Raw genomic sequence first — 13,276 nt, forward strand, 5'->3', positions numbered from 1 at the left:
CTAAAATGGCGCTATTGGCCGCGCCCCACCCCCTCCCGCCCTCCAACCACGCCCTGTGCCTGGGATCTCCCGGAATTCACTATTCAAAGTTTGGCAAGTATGGTCTTTATAGATGAAAATAATTTTTGAACTCTCATTGCAATTCAATAAACAGAAAATAAATCATTTCAAATCTGATACTTCCCACCACTTTAGAACCAATAAACTTCAACAATTTTAATATTTGTATAAAAGATTTTAGATGAAACTCACATAAATGTAATGAAATATACAGTATTTTGTACAATAATAGCCTTGTTATTATTAAAGGATAACTCTACTCAAAAAAGGTTTTACCTTATTAAAAATGATCATGGTGAGTACTATAACTTACTGACATAACCTATGATACTTGAAATGAGACTGTTTGAAACTTCTGAAACACGCTGTTCACAACACTGCTACCAGACCTCCCAACTGTCATTACAGTCCACAACGGTGGACCTCGAAAGGTGTGGGGCTTATGCAAAAATGGGTGGAATTTCACCTTGAAGTGGTGGGGTGGGATTTGGTAGATGGGAGGCAGGATTAATTTTGTCTCAATTCCATGTATGAATTTTGAGAGGTATGCTGTAACCGTGTAATTTATTATTGTAGGCTGCAACTTGTTTCCATGGTTACTGATTTTGCTGAGGAATATCAATTATTTACAACATATCTCTCAGATTCCAGGAATTTTGTGTTTATGAGATTTCAACGTGCAATTTCAGGCATAAGTTCTGTTTCACATATTGGGAGGTATCCAGTAAGTTGTAATACTCAGGACAGTGTTATGATTTTAAATTAGCAAAGTATTTGTTTCAGGTCAGGTAACCCTTTAATATTTTATTATAAATTATTGCCACATTAATAGTTTTTGCAGAAAAGTAGGCATTGCAGACCTCTGTAACAGAAAGCTATGGTCAAACATGCAATGGAATTCACTTTGACGTTATCTATGAAAACTTGTGACCTGCAGTTTAAGGTTGTAAACTAAAATGTCAACTGCAGTGAGCTTTCCATCTAGAATCTAAAAATGTGTGCCATATGCTGAATCAAATCTTCTGTGTTCTTGTATTACACACAATGCAATCAAGTCATGTGACCAGCGGCCATTTTATGAGAAACGCAAAGTACCAGATTCAACAGATAGATCTGTCCAAATTTCTGGAACAGAATCATAAAAAGTTCACTCCTTTTTAGTCAGCCAATATCTGGAATCCACAATGTAGTCACCAGTGAAATTTCCAGCTAGCTCAATCATAATCAAATCGTTCTAAACAGAACCATTCATTTCTGGCCCACACGCTGAAACAAAGGGATGGTTTCGTTTTATATTCTGTCAACCAATTAGAAAATGTACTTAAATATCCAACTAAACAAGTTTTAGGCATTGTCAAAACAATCAAACAGAAAACAATCTTACAGGGCATATTTAAAATTTGACTTACAGGCCAAGTCAAGTTGATTTATGAACTCACTCACATCAGTCCCTGCCCCATTGTGCCTTACAGTCTAAATGCCCTAACACCCACACACACACACACACACACACACAGTCAGAGAGACAGACTAGGGACAATTTGTTAGCAGCCAATTAACTTACCAGTATGTTTTTGGAGTGTGGGAGGAAACCAGAGCACCCGGAGGAAACCAACGGAGAACATACAAACTCCTCACAGATAAGGCCATGGTTGGGAATTGGATTCATGACCCCAGTGCTATAACGCAGAAGTGCTAACCACTTAGCCACCGCGCTGCATAAAGAAGTCTGTGACAAAGACAATTTAAACACAATATTCTAGCGCTGTATTCTGATCGCCCCGTAGCCCTCCAGATCTATGGGACAAATTAATATTCTTTAGTGGTTTTTGAAGTCATTCCGCCTTCGCTAGTCGGTTTTACTGGGCAATTTATTTGACTAGCAATGCTGAAGCTGGTAAGTAAAACAGATGTTTGAAGGGATGCGTTGTCAGCTTTTTCTTATCCCATTAATGTTCTGTCTGATCTTCTTCATATAAAAATTACACCTACAATTTGCAACTCAAAACCAAATGCCATCTGCCGTGGTACTGAAAAAATGGCAAAAAACATAAAGTCTGAGGTGTAAAATAAGGACACGTACGTGTTAACCTGCGGGTTAACTTGTAAATACATCAAGGTCGCAGACAGGCATTCCCTGAATGGCACACGCGGTAGTTATTATTTATTTAAAGGCACTTTTTTATTTACATTTGCTCTTTTGTATTTATCTAATGGAAATGATTAGTGATGAATGTATAATAATATACTATATATAATACTGTCCCTATTTTCTAAAATGGTCTTACAAAGTAAGCTTACAGAGCTCACCGTTCAGTAGAGTGCTCTTCTTTTACTCCCTGTCCCATAATCCCATTGTTTCCTCCCGGAGCCCCCCTGTCAATCTTATTCATGTATGATAATTATCTCACAGTGCAGTAGATTTGACACATGAATACCTACAAGGGATGGGTATGACAGAACTAGGGGTAGGAACCCAGAGGATCGAACCTAGGAAAAGAGATGGCAAATACAAATCTTTGTTTTATCTTGTACAGAGGGTTAACATAAAATTATGTTTAGTACATACACCACAAAATATCCAGAAAAAATCATATAATAATAATGCTTGCACACAATCTACCCAAATCACACCCATAATCCAACCAAACCACAACCACGTCCCTGCAAAGCCATGCACGTTTTTTGGCAGGTTCCATATTGGGATCCTAGAATCAGGATTGTTGGGGGATGTGCTAGTATATTAATTCTCCTTGTTTGGCAAAGAAACATTATGGGGGGGGGAATTCGATTAGCCATGAAGTATCTTGCGGACATTCCGGAGACACTTTGGGGCAGATATTTCTGTCATGATCCCCCATAGCGAAGAAAAATGAGCAGAGATTTCTACAGTAACATCAGAAAAAATGCACAGCCGCGATGTTCTGACGAATCTGCCCGAGGTTCGAGGTCTTTTTGAAGCAATCACACAACATGTATACGAAGATGAGAACATTTTCGCTGGTCACATGTCAATGCAGTTGTCCGATCGTATCACTAACCGCAGCCAGATCTGTGACCAATTCTGTCACACGTTGAGGTTCAAATCACATAAATCCAGTGGTTTAAGGATTTACAGGTACCCATGTAGAACAAGTGGTGTTGTCCATGGCAACCAACAAAATGTTCACTTTCATTTTCTAAACCAGTGACGGACAACAAGTGGCCCTAAGGTCGCATGTGGCCGTCTAAGCCTTCACCTGAGGCCCTCAGCCCTCTTCCTTCTTTAATGTCAGGTTTGTCATTTGTGTTTGTTGTAGCTTGTAGACTTGTTGAAAGTGATGTTGTAATTCACGGTTCCTCCAAATAACCTGAGGTTATCCACTGACAGGAGTATAATTTTGTGCACTGGATAGAGATATTTTTTCCTGACCACTTATCTGAGTAATATTGCCAGCAGTAAGCGGTGGCTTAGCACCAATAGCAAAAAACAAAACAAAACTTCGCTCTTGACCCAAAATAGAAAGCTAATAACCTGAGTGTTAATATACGCTCTAATTAAGAGATTAAACCTAATTTTAACAGCTCTATGTGTGTTTGAAGGTTTGATTTAAGACTGAATAAGGAAAGACAAGTCTTTTCCATACTGTGAGAGAAGATTGGAGTTTGAAATCTTATTGACCCAATGACCCAAGACTAGTGTCCTTCCAAGTGTTAAAGGTTGTTGAGGGGGAAGGTTTTTTAGCCTAAGGTACAACACCACTGTATGTGTTTACATTTACAGGCTGTTATGTGAAGGAATACACAGTTAGAAAATCATAAAGGGCACATGATCGTAGATTTACTAAAGCTTGTAAAAAAAGGAAAAGTGGAGGAGATGGCCATAGCAACCAATCAGATCCTAGCTATCATTTATTTAGTAGATTATAGAAATGCTAGACTCTGATTGGTTGCTATGGGCAACACCTCCACTTTTCCTTTTTTTTTTTACAAGCTATAGCAAATCTGTCCCCTAACAATTTCCTTTCCTGGAAAAATTTTGGGAATACTCTATATAACTGGTTTTATGAGCCAGAGGGACCCAGTGAAAAAAAACCTCCACCACTTAGGTTCTATATAAAAATATGTGTACTAAGGACCCACTGGTGGATCATGTCTCCATGTCTTAAAATAATAAGAATAGTCCATTAAACATTCAGTGCGTTGTCTTTAGACATACATGTTGAAAGAAGATTTCTTATTGCCATTTGCAAAATGAACATGACCTGACACAACAATTTCCTTTTTACATTAGCATGTAAGCAGAGATTTTTCTTAATAGTATCCATTTAGATTAATTTGGAGAAGTGTCCTTTCATTATCATCATTTATTTATATAGCGCCACTAATGCCGCAGCGCTGTACAGAGAACTCATTCACATCAGTCGCTGCCCTATTGGAGCTTACAGTCTAAATTTCTTAACATACACACTCAGACAGAGAGACTAGGGTCAATTTGATAGCAGTCAATTAACCTACTGGTATGTTTTTGGAGTGTAGGAGGAGGAAACCGGAAAACCCGGAGGAAACTCACGCAAATACAGGGAGAACATACAAACTCCACACAGATAAGCCCATGGTGGTTTATTGAATTCGTGGCCCCGGTGCTGTGAGGCAGAAGTGCTAACCACTGAGCCACTGTGCTGCCGTCCTTTAAGGCCTCCGAAAAACTGCCCAGTCTGAAACATAATTGAAGACATTAGAAATTGATCATTGTATAGTACACATATTTTCTGTTTCATTGCATGCATTAGAATAACACCTGTGTTGAAAGACTAGGGTCATATTTATAAAGGAGAGGAGAGACATTTTAAAGTACTTAAAACTAGCACAATCTTGGAACCGGTTCTTTTTATTTGAAGATGAAAACTCTGCCATCTTCATCTACATTTATGGTCCATAAAGTGCTGGTATTGGCAATAAGTAAAGGATAGCTAGGCAGCACAAAACCGATAAAATACTTTGATTGTGAAACGTAATAGATTAGTAAGGAATAACACTAATCTTACCTTTAAATGAGAACTGTAATGGAATGGAGAAGCTAGTAATGCATCTATTTAATTAAAAATTTAAAATACATGTTTCAATCTGGTCATTATTTAATATCAGTAATGGAAAAGTGTATTAATCAGGTTTGCTGTAAACTGTTATTCATGTTTTGTTGTTGTCTGAATTGAGTGTCATGGAAAGTACTCACCTGAGACATCTTAGAATGTTGAATGATTGGAAGTTTCTTAATCTAAGTACAGATGCGTTTATCAGAGAGCAATCTGACATTAAGAAACTTTGAAGTTTAAGATAGCTCCTCCCAAGCATATTAAATGCAGGGGTTGTATACGTTTACGTGAGGAATTTGACATGCACAGTGTATAATTATACAATAGGTTGCATAGCAAATTTGTAGAAACATTCCTAGAAACACATAGCATATTAAACAAGGGCCATATAAAATGCTTAGCGATTGTTAACATAGCCATAAACCTTTAACTTAATCATAACACTTATGCTATGTAATGAATTACACACACCGACTTGTTGGCAATTAACTCTATTTATTGACTTAACCTTGCACTGATCTGGTGGAGGGAGAACACTGTACTCAGCCTTGGCTACTAATCAATACTAATCAGAATGTTCCATCACAAGGCCCATCCTCGTGACATCCGTATTAACCGCCATTTTACTTAAGGACACCTTTGTAGTGTAGCCTTAAACTTGGACAATAATCCCCAGGCATTCTGGAACGCGAACCCTTCTGGGCTAATCGTAACGCCCTGCAAGCCAGCCCAAAGGGGCTGTACTTGCACTGAACCTAAGCGCTGATTGAAGTGAATGGGTACCAAACTCTTCACTGCTATCCATGTGAGCTTCACCAACCTTGCTTATCGCCTGTACAGGCGGTAAGCCACTCCAAAAGTTGCTCCAGCCTCGGGACTCCAGTCCCGGCATCTATCCCACGCACCAGGTGGTTCCACATACCTCCGGTGCTAGACCAGCAAACCCGTACCATACCTGGCCTGCGCACCAAGTGGCCCATTAACTCCTGGGCTAGATCAGCACACCTGTACCATACCTGGCCAGCGTTCTATGTGGCCCAACATACCTCCAGGGCTAGACCAGCACACCCCGTACAATATGCCAGAACTCATGCATCGCCAAACTCACAGCCTCGGGCCAGTACCATGACCTGGGCAATGAGAACACCGGATCCAGCAGTCGGGAATAGGTGGGAGTGCTGCTTGTCTGGATCCCAAGAGAATTGACTCCTGCTTGTCCTTATATAGCCTGTCCCCTTGCAGCTGCCCTCACCAGGACCTGTACATAGGCATCACCACCTCTTTGGTTAGTTAACCCTGAAAGAGCCAAATATTTATGTACACCAACCTCAGCTTTCAATCTCCCTCGGGCTTAGTCCAGCCCAGTTCTAATTACTGATGTTTGGCAGACTATTTAGTATAGAAAACATTTATGATCATGAGGCCCAAGGGTTAACAGCTAAACTGAAATCTTTCTTTGTCATGAACACTTAGGAATGTATATTTATTTGGTAAAATAGTAATTACATTCTGCGTTCTATTAACCCTTGACAATCCCTTCCCTTTTTTTCTGTTATAGCACAAAACTGAGTTACATCTTACATTCATACGTTCCATTATATATTTTTCACGTAACGCTTTCTACTGCGGCATAGCTAGGTAAATCATGGCTACTTGACACCTATCACAAGATGTCAAGCGGTACTGCTGATTAATCGTACTCGCTGCTTAATTGTATTACCCAACATATTTATGCAGCACTTTAAGAGACAATAAGCAAGTATAATCCTACAATAACACATATAAAAATTATAAAGCCGTATAATATTTCAGAAACTAATATTCCAAGCAATGCAATTAAACTTCAAAAATCCATTTGATCCAGGGTGTCTGTGCTAGACAGCAGAAAATGTAATGCAATCCTATTGTACCATTTTAATTTAGAATCTGTAATTGCAGAGAACTCGACACTTACATAAGAAGGTTATTGCAGGATGCTTGGCAAGGCTTTAGCTAGGTCAATAATTATCATGGGTAGCGGAGAGAATTTGACCTACCTTAATTGTATGCTGTGACCACAAACAAGGAGGCACGTGAATAAGGATCTTTCATTGGACATCCTTTGATTCCTGATTATATGTGTTAAGGAATCATCTACCCATTGTACATCAGTGCCCTGCAAAGTTTCAAGAACTGTACAGTCATTTTGAGAGGATACAACAGAATACACTTCATCAGGAGAAGAATAAATAGTACAACTTAGCTGGCACAGTAAATCATTTCTTAGAGGCTAAAAAGAACTGTAAGATTAGGAAGGAAAGTGTATTGATCAAATGGGACCAACAAGTGACATGGTGAGCGATGGGTTGATTAGAAACACCCATTTCATGCCTCCTTACTAGTATATCCACAGGCTTCTCTTTCCCTGGTTGCAGTGTCGGACTTGGGGCATGAAGGGCCCACCGGGGGACTGCAACACTAGGGGCTCACCAGAGGCGTTTCGGCCAGCCATCATAGAGGCGAGACCAGACACTAGAGGGGGAGTGGTCAGCCAACGAAGGACAGCTAGCACCATAGTGTAGTATATAAAGAATGCAGTGTGTATATAAAGAGAACACAGTCTTGACCTCCCCCTTAGATTGGGCGGAACAGTCACCAAAAATCGTGATTGTCCCACTAGAATCAAACCATTTGACAGACTGTCCTACCTGTTCTTGTCTCCTTCACCACCTGTGGCTGCTGATTTCTTTTAGTTGCGGCTTGTCTGGATCATAGAATGGTAGAGGCCCTATTTGGAAAAATAAATGGGTACATTTAGAAAATTACAACCAGGCCCGGCGTTAAATCAATAAGACCCACAATTAATACTTGTGCCCCCCCTCTTCTTTATCACTCTGTGCCATTCTTCCCCCCCCCTCTTCTTCATCACTCTGTCCCCTTCTGCCCCCCTCTTCTTCATAACTCTGTGCCTCCCCCCCTCTTTTTCATCACTCTGTCCCCTTCTGCCCCGCCTCTTCTTCATCACTCTGTGCCTTTCTGCCCCTCCTCTTCTTCATCACTCTGTGCCTTTCTGCCCCTCCTCTTCTTCATCACTCTGTGCCTTTCTGCCCCTCCCCTCTTCTTCATCACTCTGTGCCTTTCTGCCCCTCCCCTCTTCTTCATCACTCTGTGCCTTTCTGCCCCCACTCTTCTTCATCACTGTGTGCCTTTCTGCCCCTCCCCTCTTCTTCATCACTATGTGACTACCCCCTCTCTTCTTCATCACTCTGTGCCCTCCCTCTTCTTTATCACTCTGTGCCCTGCCCCCCTCTCTTCTTCATCACTCTGTGCCTCCCCCTCTCTTCTTCATCACTCTGTGCCCCCCCTCTCTTCTTCATCACTCTGTGCCCCCCCTCTCTTCTTCATCACTCTGTGCCCCCCCCTCTTCTTCATTACTCTGTGCCCCAACCCCTTCTTCTTCATCACTCTGTCCCTTTCTGTTTCCCTCCCCTTGTCTCCTTTCTTTTACTAACCTTCCTATTGGCTTCTTTCATCTATTTTCTTCTCTTCTTGTCTTCTGTCTTCTTTCTTCCATGCTGGGTCTTCTCTTCTCCGCTCCTCACTCAATGTCGGGCGTGACTTGATGACGTCATGCCCAACATTCAATGCAAATGGAGCGGAGAGGATGGGCGCCACAACGTGGTAAGTATATATATATATATATATATATAAATATATATATATATATATATATATATATATATATATATATATATATATATATAAATATATATATATTATTTTATTTTAAAAAAAACCTGCTCCCCCCACCAACGAAGGGGGCAGAGTTTACAGGGGTCAGGGCCAGTCCGACCCTGCCTGGTTGGCATTGCCCTGCACATCCACATATATGTGTGTTATCCTGAGCTATGTTATTTTCTGTACAGGACGTCTGTTTTATACACTTTGTTAGTTTATCCGCTGACACAGCAATTTATGTTCAAATCTCTGTACTGGAACAAGTGTGATTATGTCAGCCCTTTCATCAATGATTGCTTATATCCTATAGTTAACCATTCAACTAACGTGTTATTCTATTTTTCTTTGTGAACCTGGATAGCTAGCATATTAATTCATTGAATAGATTAGCAACTGCTTGTTAACATATCAGGTTTTTTTTTAATTTTCTTTTATGGAATAAAAATCTTCCAATTAAAATACAAAAAAAACCACCCATCGCTGCAAAGGTTTGATATCTAAGCAAGAAAGAGTTAATATCTGAAACCTACAGCATATGTTCAGAGGCTCCATTGCCGGCTAGGTTTGTCTGACTAAAGTTACTAAAGGACCTGACGGAGACCAGTGAGGCAGTGAAGATATCCCATCTTTCAGGCCCTAGTTAGTAGCGCTGTTGAAGAGATGGGAAGGAGTTAGGCGAGGAATCAGCTTGCTGGCTCCGGAGGTGAGTGGTTCCTAATGGCCTATAACCAGGGTCAGACTGGCCCACCAGAGTACTGGGGAAACCCCTGATGGGCCCCTGTGCCTGAAGGTCCTGCCCCCTGTCCTAATGGGGAAGAACATGGAGAGGTGCCCAGCACCTCCCAGGTGTATATGAGCAGAATGCTCTTTAAACAAGTTTTATTGGCAGCCTACAATTACATAATGAAGTGCTGGCAGTAGACCAACACTGGTTTATGGAGCCCCCAGCTCTCTGACTGGCTCCCTGACTTTACAGACCCACCCCCAGTATGCTGACTGGCTCCCTGACATTACAGTCCCACTCCCAGCGTGCTGACTGGCTCCTTGACTTTACAGACCCACTCCCAGCGTGCTGACTGGCTCCCTGACTTTACAGATCCGCCCCCAGCGTGTTGACTGGCTCCCTGACTTTACAGATTTGCCCCCAGCATGCTGACTGGCTCCCTGACTTTACAGTCCCGCCACCAGCGTGCTGACTGGCTCCCTGACTTTACAGACCCACTCCCAGCGTGCTGACTGGCACATGGAGTGGACCAGTCAAGTGCAGGGCTGGGGGTTGGTCTGCAGTCTGCACTAGGGCTCTCACTATTGCATTCCCTCCCTGGGGGGGGAATGCATGCCCAGCCCGACACTGCCTGTAACACTACAGGAATATCAAGCTGTGTTATGGGTTTGATTTAATTTAGTAAAGGCCAACTAGCCTGTACTGTGGGATTTTTCTCTACCTGCCATTTACCAATACCTCTCCCCTTTAAATAATTGTTCACGAAAGCTGCAACTACAGCCAAATTGTCTAACATACACACACACATATATATATATATATATATATATATATATATATATATATATATATATAACATTTTTTAACCCCACCCTTTCAAGCACCTGTTATGGCCTATAAATTGATTTGAGCAGCTTCCACTTTTGTATATATATATATATATTAAACAATAAGTTTCATAAACAGCCCTCGAAGCACTTGTTCCTCAAGTACAACGGCAGCTATTCCAGCTCAATCTCCTCAACCAGACAAGGAGCGTGTTCATGGTGTAGTGTATCAATCTGCCAAATAATATAAACGAAATTGAATAAACAGCATACAATAAGCAAAATCAAAGGTAGCCTATCTGTATATTTTCCTTTTTGATTCCCCTTGGGACTGTTTGATTATTTCTACTTTGTGCAAAATCCAATAATGGAATTAAAGCTGACCTAAAAAATGACAATAAATGGCTGGTGTCGTTGTTTAGATCAGCTTTATCTCCATTATTGGATTTTGCACAAAGTAGAAATAATCAAGCAGTCCCCAGGGGAATCAGAGAGGAACCTATACATATAAGCTACCTCTGATTTGGTTGTCGTACACAGTTTTGGTCATTGTAAATATTACACCATGAGTATATATTTGTTACTCAGCTGCTGGCTCTTCCTTGTCTTGTTTGCAAGCATTTATCATGGGCTTACTTATATTTGTAGGAAAGACCATTTTTATTGTCTTTAAAAGTCTGTTTTTATGGGCAGACAAATTGGGCCTGATTCATTAAGGAAAATAAGGCAAAAATGAGTGAATTTTCTCCTGGACAAAACCATGCTACAAGGGGTGCAAATTAGTTTATTATTTTGCACATAAGTTAAATACTGGCTGTTTGTTCATGTAGCACACAAATACTTGATAGCTTTATTTTTACACTGAAATTTAAAGTTGGTCTGGGACATGCCCTACCCCAATTATAATCTGTCCCCGCATTTTAAATTTAGCTCCCCGTCCAATGCAACATGGCTTTGCCAAAGTAAAAAGTTACTAATTTTGTTGCGTTCCTTTCCTATATGAATCAGGCCCATTATCTCTTCCAGGAACAGTCATTACCAATCTGACTAATTACCATATATACTCGAGTATAAGTCGACCCGAATATAAGCCGAGGCACCTAATTTTACCACAAAAAACTGAGAAAACTTATTGACTCGAGTATAAGCCTAGGGTGGGAAATGCAGCAGCTACTGGTAAATTTCAAAAATAAAAATAGATACCAATAATATTACATCAATTAAAAATAAAATATATTGGCTAATTAATATATTGTATCAGTGCATAAATTGATCATAAAATGAACAAGCACAAATATCAGCGCTGACAATGAGTGCACCCCATCAACATAGAATGATCCGTTGGATAATTAAAAACAATTTATTGATAAAATATATTATGACAATAACAGAGCTATCACTGGCCAGTAAAACAATAAAAAGCTGCAGAATACCACTAGATATAAGTCACATGGATAATAAACGCAACAAATCTGAAGCCACAAAAAAATAGAAAATAGTCATAAACATGGGTTGTTGTGAATGACAGCAATAGTCCTGAGAACACTCCAATAAACATAATCCGGAGTAAAAGATATTACCGGTGTGGCCACACCAAAAACATTCAGCTGATATGTTCCTTAAATGCTGATGATGATCTTAGCTCTGGAGCTGAATACAAGTATGAGAAGTGTAAACAGAATATTACCATCAGTCCCCAGATATGAGAGCTGGAAGGTGAATGTCCCGTTATCCATATACCGCGGTTCATCAGTCAGACCTGGTTGAAATAATCAGTTCCACGTAACGGTCTGCGTGAACAAAGTGATCAAAATCCTCCGTTCAGCTCAGCACTTTGTGCAAAATAAATAATCAGTGGCCCCAGTTCAGATGTTAAAACTTCAATAGTCAGAGATGTGAGACTGCTGACGATGTTAGTAGACTCGAATAAACGGCATCAATCAAACAAAAAAAAAAAAAGCGGTGAAGTTCCACTAGTCCCAGACGTTGCACAGCGGCTGTAATCCGTATGGTCTCAGTCAGAAAGGCGTGCGCTCCACAGTGGAACGCATGTGACGATATCCGGAAGTGGGCGGCTAATCAGATGTTATTGGTTGGTTCTTTTCATTGTGGTCCTGGAGCATCACTCGAGTATAAGCCGAGGGGGGGCTTTTCCAGCACAAAAAATGTGCTGAAAAACTCGGCTTATACTCGAGTATATACGGTACCTTTTTTTTTTTCTCCAATAGCCACCTTTAGCCTCAGCGGGGAGTGGCGCTCTAAGCAACTGGTTATTGTTTCCCCAACTGGTTTATATCACCAGATATACGCACTCATGCTGACTTCCTCCACTTCAAGTTCATACTTTCCTCTTACAGTTCGGCCCTATAGCTCTCTAAACAATCCTTCTTTAAAGCTCTCATTTTGTCCCAATCCTCCAAACCCCGTTAGCTTTTTGCCACCTTCAACTTCCTCCTCTCCCCTACCTCTCTCCCACTCCCCCCACGCTCTCTGATGTTGATTTTGCTACCCACTTCACCTCCAAGATTGAGTCTATATGTCATGACATCTCCCAGCAGTCCCTTCTTACCCCACCCTCTCCCCCCTCCCTACCCACTCTGTCCCCCTTCCCACCCTACTCTGCAACTGCTACCTCCTTTCTCCCCTCCCCTCTTGCTAGCTCACCCTCCTTCTGTTCCTTCACTCCGGTATCTGCAGATGAAGTCCTTACCCTTCTCTCTTCCTCACTCCCCTCCACATGCCCTCAGGACCCAATACCCTCCCACCTCCTCCGCTCCCTCTTGAAGCCTGCTCCCACCTTGCCCACCTCCTCAACCTATCCCTCTCCTCTGGAATATTCCCCTCCTCGTTTAAACCTGCTCTTGTCTTCCCCA

The 13,276-nt window shown here is 41.1% G+C and overlaps 1 protein-coding gene across 2 annotated transcripts in view; it reads left to right on the top strand.

Moving 5' to 3' along the window:
• CTNNA2 (catenin alpha 2) overlaps window positions 1-13,276 on the top strand; it is a 1,470,003-nt gene that overhangs the window by 251,438 nt on the left and 1,205,289 nt on the right. The window lies entirely within an intron of this gene.

Source organism: Mixophyes fleayi, chromosome 1 (assembly GCF_038048845.1).
Source record: "Mixophyes fleayi isolate aMixFle1 chromosome 1, aMixFle1.hap1, whole genome shotgun sequence".
NCBI classification, from domain to species: domain Eukaryota; kingdom Metazoa; phylum Chordata; class Amphibia; order Anura; family Limnodynastidae; genus Mixophyes; species Mixophyes fleayi.